The following is an 11,267-nucleotide window of genomic DNA, read 5'->3' as shown; positions in this document are numbered from 1 at the left end:
CACTGTGGAAATGGAAAATACCTTGAGTTGCCTTAAACTAATGGTTTGCATAACATTTATAAAATCTCAGTTGAGTTGTGGAAATGGATTTGTTGTAAAGAGAAAGGCATGTTTGATTTTGGTGTGAATTCCTACTCTTCAACCTTTGAAATTATCCAGTCCACTCAATTCTACCGGTCCCATGAAAGCTGCTGTGTCAACGCTTTCAACGGCTAATGAATTCTTTTCTTTTCTTTTTACTTCACCACTAATTTAAATTTTTAATAAAATTATCTTGTTTTACGTTAATATATTATATTAATCCAAAAAGAAAATAAATATATTTATTTATTTCTTTGATTATACGTATACATCAAAATTTGATATTTATGTAAAAAATGAAAATTAAAAGGGGTGATTATTATGAATGGAAAAGGAGAAGTAGTGTTACTTAAGGATATCAAATAGTTTTTTTTTATTTAATAAATGGATGGTATATATTTATATTTAATATCATATGATTAAAAAATTACATCGCACTTCAAAATAGATTGTCATGTTTGTTGGGGGTGCTGCATTTCTTCTTTAATTCAATTTAAGAGACATTTAATTGACTTGTAGGTGGTTGAATTCCTAACCAAATATATATTGATATTCCGAAGCTAAGGCACTCATTAATTTTATTTTTTTCCTAAAAAAATGCATGCCCAACTATACTTTTAATTAACTTAATACAGAAAATAGCATACTAAAAAATTAGAATATATTTAGATTTAAATAATGTTAATTTTAAACCTAAAATAATTAGAAGAGAAACCCAAACAAATAAAAAAAATATTGAAATAATTATAAATTTTTTAGAGAAAAACAAAAACTTATAATAATTTAGTGCTTTCTCTTTATCAATCTGCTTCTGAAACAAATTAAGCCTGGCCTCCATAAGCTGTCACGTAAATTATTTTCTTTCATATAATAATTTTTTTCATCCACAAATTTTATAAAAAAATATATTATTTTAATTTTTTATTCTTTTAATTTTTAGATTTGTATTTTTAGGTCAAATTACTCTAAAATGGATGAAAAAGTTAATATTTTTAACTTTGTTAATGTGACATAATGTGGATTGCTACGTGAAAAACATGTCAACATTTAATTAATTTTAAAAAAAATTTAAATATATTTTTTAATATTTTAAAAAAAATAATTAAATATCATCCATGTGATAATTCATATATATCACATCAATAAAGCTAATAAATGTTAATTTTTCGTTCATTCTGAATTATTTGACAAAAAACTGTAAGTTTAAAAATTAAAAGAGATAAAAAAATTAAATGAATAGTTCACTTAGAGAGCCAAAGATGGTATGAAACTGTGATTTTACGTCATCATTATTATTTTTCTAATAGAAGAATGACAAATCATATTTTTCCTCCTGATTTTTAACTTTTTAGTTGAATTTAAATTTTTTTCATGAGAAAAAAAGCTAAAAATCAAAAGGAAAAATTTAATTTGCCATTCTCCTATTAAAAAATGATAAAAATAACAATCCCTTCTCAAATTCATTATATATATTTTCGTTTTGGGGCAGTAAATGTAGGGCAAGAGGGAAAGGAAAGAAAGAGGGAAAGAAGGGAGATAGGGAAAAGTTATCCCTTTTTATATTTTAAATATTATATATGGAAAATTTATTTGATTTTTAAATTATATATTTAAAGTAATTAATACGCATGTATACTAAATAACTTCTTCAATTTAAATAATAAGACTAAATGATAAAAAAAAGTCATTTAAAAAAATGCGAAAATAGGTAAATTTTTGAAAACTTATAGTAATAGGCCAATTTTGGTATTTTTAGAGAAAACTCATAAAAATGCTTTCAGGAAGCGTTTTTCTCTATATTAGTACTAAAAGTGACAACATCATTTTTTTTAATTTTTTGATGCTACCTATTAATGTGGAAATAAAACTTATAAAACATGCTTTTATTTAGACTCGAAGTCTTATTTCTCTTGTTTTCTTAAGTAATGTGATATATGAGATATGTGTATATATAGACTCATGAATATATTTGCAACTTATTTCTAAATAATGTGAGATTACTTCCTTTTTGAACTAACAACATAAGATTAAAGGCTACATTACATTTTATAATTTTTTACTTCTAAAGTTTAAAAATTTTATTTATAATGTAACAAATGTTTTCCTTTTATGTTTTAGTTTTTTTTTTTTAGAAATTTTTTACGTGTTGATAGTTGTATTTATATTATGGTTTATTTTGAATAAAATTTTGTTTAAAGTGATGTGTTGAAATTTATTACAATTGTATAACTCATTTATATAGATATTAACACATATATTAATATTGTATTCACATCATTTTATTATTTAATAATCTGATATAGAGATTTAGTTTTAACTTTAAATTCATTTTCTTAAAACTAACACACATGGCTTATACATTATATAAATATAACTAATACGATATTATATATAAAACTTTAATCTATTTTTTTGGGATCGTAGAGTCATATTTTAGTATTAAACAAAGCATAAATGATTTGCTTGCCATTGTTAATTTCTTTGACACATAATTTCGGTTACCAGTCTTTGGAATTGCAGAAAAAGAAAAGAAAAGAAAAGAAAATATAGTGTAGCATTTAATTTTATGTTGTTAGTTAAAGGAGGAAATAATATCATATTATTTAGGAACAAGCTGCAAACATTTTCACGAGTCTATATATACTCATATCTCACATTGCTTCAGAAAACAAGAGAAATAAGACTTTTGGTCTATATAATGGTATGTTTTGTAAGTTTTATTTTCACATTAAATGGCACCAAAAAATAAAAAATAAAAAATTAGTGCTACTATTTTTAGTGTTGATGTGGTGAAACTAAAAACATTGTTTTGAGTTTTCCTTGAAAACACTTTTAGCTGTAAGCGTTTTTTTGAATTTTCCTTAAAAATACGTCTAGAAGCGTTTTACCAAAATCAGTACATTCCCATAAATTTTCAAAAAAATAATCTATTTTTTGTAATTTAAAAAAAGGTTTTTTTGGTAATTTAATCAAATAATAATGGATTCAAAATATTTACTCCGGACTTCAAAAAAAAAATCTGCACATTGACTTTGAACTGATTTAATATCCATCTCTAAATGATTATCATAAATTTAATTTTAATAATTAACTAAATATAATTTAAAATATTAATTCAATTGTACATGATAAATTTAATTTTAAATAATAAAATATAATTTTGGAATATTAAAAGGAAATTTATTATTATTAGATACAAAGGAAAGTTTTAACTCCATAAGCGAGATTATAATTTTCTCATGTATCAGACCTTAAGTTATATTTAGAAAATAAGACATATAACAAAATCTCAGTCCAATTTATGAAATAGAAAAATTTCACCACCTATATACTACCCATATTTAAAATTTTTAATCAATATATCCACTTCCAAATTAATTTAAGATGAACCACAATTTGCTAGTGAAAAGTTTATATATATACATATATTATATTATTGTTACAAGATCATTTTTAAATCTGTCTAATATCAATACCCAACCAAGTAATGCACCCTAAATTATTATCATAAAATTAAAATTTTTAATTAAAACTTTAATATATTAATAATGTTATAACAAATTTTAAAAATAAACATTTTTATTTAATAAACCCTGTAAGTCTTTTTTTTTTTTAATAGTGAGAATATAACTTACATTGGGTTAAATTCTGCATTAGCCTCTCTTCTCTATGTAAGTTATGGATTTAGTCTTTATACTCTAAATTGGTTTATTTTAGCCCATATACTTTTTTGAATTTTGAAAATTAAGTCTTGACCCAACTATTAGCAGTTAAATTATGCCACTAGTCTTGTAATATACGTAAATTTATAGATTTAGGGTCTGTTTGATTGCCAGTAAAATGTTTTCCGTAAAATAATTTCTGGAAAATGTTTTACTTTTCTGTAAAATGATTTACTAGAAAATATTTTCTGCTGTTTGGCAGATTTCCTGAAAATATTTTCCGGAAAAGTTATTTTTACATATATTAATATATATTAATAAATTTTTATATTTTAAATTATTTTTACATATATTGCAATGATTTATTTATAATAATACTCAATTATTAAGCTACAATATTAATCGTTATAAATTGAAAAAAATTAATATCAAATAAATTATTTATAATTGTGTTACAAAAAAAGTATTGAATAATTAAAAAAACAAGTTACTGAAAAATCGATAAACAGAAGCAATTTTCTACCGGAAATGAAGGAAGGAATGAAGGAGGCGATAGAGAGAAGAGCACAGAAAATGTCTTACAGAAATTGAAAGGGTAAGACATTTTCCTTAAAATGTAACACATTTTCTCTTGTTTTGGAGTTCATTTTCCAAATGGAAAATGTTTTCCGCCAATCAAAAGCTGAAAAAGTTAAAAATGATTTTCTGGAAAATCAATTCCGTCAATCAAACAGACCCTTAGTCTATTCTCTCCAATTAAATCATTCTTAGTCCTTATACTTTTTTAAATTTCTATCTCGATACAAAAGACAACCATTGAATCTATTAAATTACCTTTGTGTAAATGATATATGAAAATAATAAATTGATATGACATAACGCATGCGATAATATATGTAAAAATCACCAATTACAGGTACAAAAAAATGGTTATGGACTAAATCCGTAACTTGCGCATGATAAACGAAGTGGCATAATGGATAATTCAGTGTTTTACAATGTCAAAATAGCATCACCGTAATCGAACATGATACCTTGGTCCAGTTGTGCTGTTTACCGTTGGTATAGTATTTCTACTCTCTCTCTATAAAGAGAGAACGGGACAAACATCATCCCCACCGCTATGCCTATTCCCCCACTCAAATTCATTTCACTTTTAAATACCAATTAATATTACTTACACTTACTTCCCCTTTACAAATAGATAATCCAAAAGCAGAGCAAAAACAGAGATAACCATTCTTTTTCTTTTGTTGTTGTTGTTGTCGTCGTCATGGCTTCTCTTCCTTTCATCTTCTTCTTATCTTTCTTTATAATCTCCACAACATTGACGTCAGCCGGCGCCGCCGCCGCCACCATCAAACTCTCCCTCTCTCCCTTCCCTCACCCTTCTTCCTCCCATCCTTACCAAATTCTCAACAACTTAGTCACTTCTTCTGTTGCAAGAGCCCACCACCTCAAACACCCCAAAGCCAAGGCCGATAATACTACCTCTTCTCTTCTCAGGGCTTCCCTATTTCCTCACAGTTATGGGGGCTACACTATCTCCCTCAAATTTGGAACTCCGCCTCAAACCCTTCCTTTCATTATGGACACTGGGAGCAGCCTCTCCTGGTTCCCTTGCACCTCTCGTTACCTTTGTTCCCAATGCGCTTTCCCCAATGTTGACCCTGCAAAATCCCCACTTTTGCCCCTAAACGTTCATCTTCCAAGAAGCTCGTAGGTTGCAGAAACCCCAAGTGTAGTTGGCTTTTTGGCCCCGACGTTGCGTCTCGTTGCCAAGACTGTGAACCCACTTCCGAAAACTGCACTCAAACTTGCCCTCCTTACCTAATTCAATACGGTTTAGGTTCCACTGCTGGGCTTCTATTAGTAGAAAACCTTGTTTTCCCCCAGAAAACCTTCCAAGATTTCCTTGTCGGGTGCTCCATTCTCTCCAACCGACAGCCCGCTGGAATAGCCGGGTTCGGTCGGAGCGCTGAGTCTTTACCCTCCCAATTAGGCCTCAAGAAATTCTCTTACTGTCTCGTTTCTCGCCGGTTCGATGACACCGGCGTCAGCAGCAACATGTTGTTGGAAACCGGGTCGGGTTCCGGTGATGCCAAGACCCCAGGCCTTAGCTACACACCGTTTTACAGGAACCAAGTGGCTTCAAACCCAAATTTCAAAGAGTTCTACTACGTAACTCTACGTAAAATTCTGGTGGGAGATAAGCACGTCAAAGTTCCGTACAGTTATTTGGTCCCAGGATCAGACGGTAACGGTGGCACCATCGTGGACTCGGGATCAACATTCACTTTCATGGATAGACCAGTGTTCGAGGTAGTCTCGAAAGAGTTCGAGAAACAAATGGGAAATTATATAAGAGCGCGTGAAATAGAAAACATATCGGGTTTAGCCCCATGCTTCAACATTTCGGGCTATACTTCAATAAAATTCCCCGAATTGAGTTTCCAGTTCAAAGGAGGAGCCAAAATGGCATTGCCTTTGGTTAATTATTTCTCATTTGTCGGTGATGATAAGGTTGCGTGTTTGATGATCGTTTCAGACAATGTGGTCGGCCAAGGCTCACACGGCGGTCCTGCAATAATACTAGGGAGCTTTCAGCAGCAGAATTATTACATCGAATTTGATATGGCAAACAATAGGTTTGGATGGGCTGAACGAAGGTGTTAGTGAGCTGCACTTTGTTATTTTGTGTTTTGGCCTTGAATATGGAAGTCATCTTTTTCTTTTGCTTCTATTTTTAATGGAATGGTGACAAAAGGGTTATTAGCTTCTTCTTTTTTCTGTCATTTTTAATCAAAAAGTTTGATGATATTGAAAATTTTAATGCATCAATATACTATTATAACAATAATAGTGGCATCTGAGTTAGCAGCTTCCTAGTGATTTTCTTCCAAAGTAAGTATTCTTTTCTTTCAAAGGTCTCATCATCTTCCCTTTGGGCATCTTTCCCTTTTTCTCTTTATTTCATAAAATGGGGGCAACAGCACCTTCTTTATTACCTTCCTTTTTGGTGATTTCCTTCATGTTCAACTTTCCCGTGAAATATCATTATTTGGGTAAAGTTGCTTCCCAAAATTTACCCCGATTTTAAAACAAATATCCATTCCCAGCTGAGCTGATTTATAGTTTAATTCATTGAATCCTCTAAAAGTATTTCTAACTGTTTATTAAACCCATTTCTCTTCTTGTATATCTGTTTCACTTTAAAAGTAATTCAGAGAATTTTTATTTTTATTTTTATTTTTGTATTGAACTCTATTTCAACCAAAGATTTGAACGTTACACTATTATTTGAGTTTTATAAGAGTATATAGTTGCTAGGGTAAGACGACCATGAAAAATAGCAACACATCTTCCAAATCATCTGAAATTCTTACAAAAAGTTATCTTAACACGTTGATGGGGTTAGCCGGCTGTTTTGTCCACCTATCTACAAAACAAGCGAAGCTGTGGGGTTCAAACTTGGAAGTGATACATAGAATAGGTAGATTGTCTACAAAATGAAAATTAAATTACATGAAAACCAGCAATAGTAGTAGGACCACTTTGGTTGATAGTCTAGTGTTTCAAATGGGGTGTACAGCCATCCAATTCTCATCTTCTCCACCTATTCAATTTTAGTTTACAACAACACATATTATACCCTTTTTCCTTTTTCCTTTTTCGAATACTACTGAGTGTCTCTATTATAATTGCCTCAACAATCATGAATTCATGAACGACCTTTCTTCGTGCCGTTGATTATCAAGGGGAAAATATATATATACTCAGCAGATGAACTCTAAATCAATGTTGACAATGACTCTGAGTAGGAATGACATAACTTTTAAGTCATAGAAAAGAAAAAAAAGAAACGATATTTGGTGTGTGAATCACACGGATCATCAAACTTTGAGGTAGTTTGTGGCTTTTTTGGGGCCGCCTTCTAGAAATAATGTATGGTCGGCCTATACATTACTACAATGGGATTGTTTTGCTAGTGGGGGGGCTTCTTTCATTGGAGACTTGCACATTGCCTAAGTCAATTACGCCTGATGTTTAATAAAGGTGAAATTTCATAAATCTAAATTTGGTTTCCACAATATGACTAATCTTTAAAATGTTGTACAAAAAAAATTAAAATTTTGTTGATTGAACGCGTGTAATGATAAATAAATAAATAAATCATTCTCAAATATTTAATTAATCTTAATTTCGAATTTGATGATTATATAACTTTCAACCCTTCTTTTTCAAAAACATATAAATTGAAAGGGTATGCGTTTTGTTTCCCAATTTTAGTCAATTTTACCCTTTCGTAGTCATGGAATTGGAAAAAAAAGAAAGAAAAATTACAGGGTAACCAGTAAAACACTTTAGGACTATGAGTCGATGGAGACGTCTTGAATTATCCCTAGCAATACAATTAAATTTGAAAGATACACATATGCCCATGGGGATTCATCCGCATTTACCATAGGCGATGGGGATTTGTAAAACCATATAAATGCTGAGACTTTATGCCCTGCCTGTAGGTACATTCATCCATTCTGTTTTATATATTAAAAGTTAAATTATATTTTTAAAAATGGATCCTTTTTTGTTAAAAATTTAATTTATTTCTACTACTGAAAATTGGTATTGTCAACAAAATGACCAAATAATGACATGTGGCGTGTCATGTATATCTCATATTGACATATTTAGACTAATTTTTAATAGAAGGACCAGTTTACTTTTTGATCTAATGTACAATGACTACTTAAGCCAATCCAAATCAATATAAGATTCGATACGAAGAAAATCTAAATCCAAAAAAGTCCAAACTCAATAAAATTTAAACCCTAAAAATTTCCGAATTTTATAAAATAAATTGAAATTTAAAATAACACCATCCAAATCCACGGTGGCTGGATACGTAAAAATAAATTGGATGTAACACTTTTTCATTTAAATCCTTCTAACTTAAAAGTTATATTCCTTCCTTTGCACGTAAATAAAAAAGCAGAAAGAATTGTGGAAGTTAAGGTCTATTTCTCTTTTGCTACATTACTTAAAAGTTTTTAACTAACTTTCAATTTTAATGGGCATTAAATTGGATTTATTTTAACTTTTTCAAAATTTTAATTACATAAAAAGTTGCCCTTCTCATCAGCCTTAATTCAATTAATTAAATATTAATTACATAAAAGGTTGTCCCTCTGTTCTAAATTCTAGTTTTTTAACTCCTTCAAAATTTTAATTACATCTCATGTTATTTTCGAACTCAAGTTATTTTTAAAGAATATGAACACTTGACTAATCGATCATAACTTGAAACTCAATCCACCTTTTCTTATGATGCAATTTAATTATATTTCATTAATTTACAAATTAAAATTTAATTAAAATCAATGCAATTTATTTTTTAATATTTAAAACAACTATGTTATTAGTATACTAAAACTTCCATCAATTTAAAAATACATTTTAAAAAATATAAAACTTATTTAAATATATTATTAAAAATATAGTAATTAAAAAATCAAATCAATTAAAATTTAAATAATTTTATTGTTTATAAAAAAGTTATAAAATAATGAGAAACATTATTAAAAATCCTTTAAAGAAATTAAATTAAGCCACAATCAGTTTAATAAATTAAAAAAACTTTGCTATACATAATACATATTAAAAAAATGGATGGTGATAATGGATTTAATAGTTAAATTAGGATGATTTTTACATATATTTATTTAAAATTAAACATATATATTATTATGTTTGAATTTCTTATTTGTAAAATGTTGATTTCTTTAAAATAAAAAATAATTAAAAGTAGTTTAATTAAGAATACAAACCGGTGATTATTTTATAAGGAGAGTTAGTATTATACATGAAATTAAAAGTATGATTTTTTATTTTCTATTTTTTTTATTCAGAACTTTCTTAAAATTTGCAAAGAGATTTTAAAAGCCCAAGTAGAAATTTAATTCGGTCTAGATATACACAATAAATTTAATCAAAAAGAAAAAAGTGTGACCCTGAATTCTCTTTGTTCACTTAACCTCACTTTCCCATTTTCTTTTATCATTTAACGTCCCTATAATTGTATTTCTTTATAAACTAAACATAATGTATTACTATATTTTAACTCTATTTTGAATTTTGTTGCTTTATTTTTATTTTCTTGATTTTTGCGACTAAAGCTAAATTTTTTTATTAAAATTTTCTATTCAATTTTACTTTTAAATGATTTGAAAATTATTAAAATTAAATAAAAATGGTCATTTTAAAAATAAAATTATTTTTTTCTTTTATGATGTATTTAATTTTATATTTCAAACTACTTTATTTCATTGAATAGGAATTCTAATTTAATTTATTATTTTTAATATTAATTATTTAATTTTTTTAATTATTAAAATAAAGTACTTGAAATATTTCTTATTAGATTTTATGTTTTTAAATCATCAAAACTGATATTGAACAGTAAGATTTAATTAAAAAATCAAGATTAGTTGTAAAATTTAATAAAATTCAAAGCTTCATAGTAAAATTAAATCATATAAGAGTTGAATAGCAAATTTACTCATACTTACTTATAGTGTGATGGCAAATTTGCACTTCAATCTTTTTTTTTATATAATATAAGAGTTTGGAATGGAGCAATATAATTCGAACCCGTATCAAATAGACAAAAGTTCTAATCACCACTCTATTCAAATCAACACTAATATAAATGTTAATAAATTATTAACTTAGTTGGAATTAATATTGTTGAAAACTTTTGAGATCATAGATTTAAATAAATTTAAGTACGTAAACCTTCTAAACTTAAACTATCCTTGGCCAAGCCACGCCAATGTTGTCATCACGAACATAGTTTAGCACTTCCTCTGATGGTTGCACAAAGGAATGAACACCCAACGAGTAAATGTAACGACCCTATAGTCAGGGGTATCGGAAAGTGCATTCTCAGGACTCCGTTCCCATAAATCGGACTCATAAATATTTTTAATAAATATTTACGAAGCTAGTTGCGTAGTTAATTAGGTTCCGGTTAGGCGAATTTGCTTGAATTAAGAGTTATTATAGTATAAGGACTAAATCGCATATAGGGTGAAAGTTGAATTATAGATTAAAAATTAATAGAGGGACTAAAGTAATAATTATCCAAATTTTTAATGTGGTAGACGGCATTAATGCTGTATTGTATATAAAATAGTTAATATATGTGTTATATATTATAATTAATTAAATGAAATTGATATGTATATATGTATTATTTAATAATAATAGTTAGTATAATAAAACAAAATGGGAAATAAAAGAAAGAGAACATGCAAATTAAAAAGAAAAGACAGAAAAAGAAAAAGAGAAAGAAGAGAGGAGAGGAGAAAGACACACGGTGTCCTTTTAAGTTTTAAACTTCAATTGGTTAGTTGATTTAGTCTCTTTTTTGTAATTTTTATATTTTTGGAATCCTAGTGTTTAGAACTACCCGACCCATATTGAAATTTTAACAATTATTAAGATTTTAAATATTGTTAATAT

The 11,267-nt window shown here is 27.9% G+C and overlaps 1 pseudogene; it reads left to right on the top strand.

Annotated features, from left to right (window-relative positions):
* Positions 1-4,858: 4,858 nt before the first annotated feature.
* Positions 4,859-6,521, top strand: LOC107891178 (probable aspartyl protease At4g16563; annotated as a pseudogene).
* Positions 6,522-11,267: the final 4,746 nt, after the last annotated feature.

The sequence above is a fragment of the Gossypium hirsutum genome, chromosome D09, assembly GCF_007990345.1.
Source record: "Gossypium hirsutum isolate 1008001.06 chromosome D09, Gossypium_hirsutum_v2.1, whole genome shotgun sequence".
In the NCBI taxonomy this organism is placed as follows: domain Eukaryota; kingdom Viridiplantae; phylum Streptophyta; class Magnoliopsida; order Malvales; family Malvaceae; genus Gossypium; species Gossypium hirsutum.
The sequence above is the reverse complement of the archived record's forward strand: the minus strand, read 5'-3'. Positions and strand labels throughout refer to the sequence as shown.